We start from the raw sequence: 659 nt of genomic DNA, 5'->3' as shown, positions 1-659 counted from the left end.
GTCTAGGGGCTATTTAACTACCATATAAGTTTCAAAACAGTCAGTCCACAGTAAAATGCACACAGCCTGCATAAAGTAGCTGTGATTTTTCACGAACTGTTGTGACTTCCGTAAAAAGGTGACGTCAGAACTACTCGGTCACCGCCTTCAGTCAGCACCCCGAGCACTGCCCATCGTCCCACCCTCCTTTTGCCAACCCCCCAGACAACATCGCGTCCATGCCATTGCTGAGCAACAACACGGAAACATGTGGAGAAAACGCTGTTCAGTCTGGATGTCAGGAAACTACATCATTGCACAGTAGGGCTGTGACGGTCGCCGTGACAACCGTTGTCTATTGCCACCAGCAGTAGTGCACGTGACGTCACACACTCTATAACAAGCATAATACAAAGTTTGTATACAAGTGTAATAATAGTAACAGTTGCAAATTGTTTCATTTAGACTATAAGTCTATGGTGTTACGCCCCGTCTAGGGGTAGAGCGCAACATGAAAAAAAAAAAACATGTGTGAACATTTTTATTTGGGAGTCCACTTTCAGGAGCCGACGGTGCCAAAATAATAAACAAAACGTTAAACTTTTATTCGAGCTCCAACTCTTTCAACCGGACGTCTCGCTGTGTCTCAAGCTCCACCGCTCGGACATGCAACAGCGGCC

This window comes from Sinocyclocheilus rhinocerous, unplaced genomic scaffold (assembly GCF_001515625.1).
Source record: "Sinocyclocheilus rhinocerous isolate Xijiao unplaced genomic scaffold, SAMN03320098_v1.1 scaffold623, whole genome shotgun sequence".
In the NCBI taxonomy this organism is placed as follows: domain Eukaryota; kingdom Metazoa; phylum Chordata; class Actinopteri; order Cypriniformes; family Cyprinidae; genus Sinocyclocheilus; species Sinocyclocheilus rhinocerous.
Note: the sequence above shows the minus strand (reverse complement) of the source record.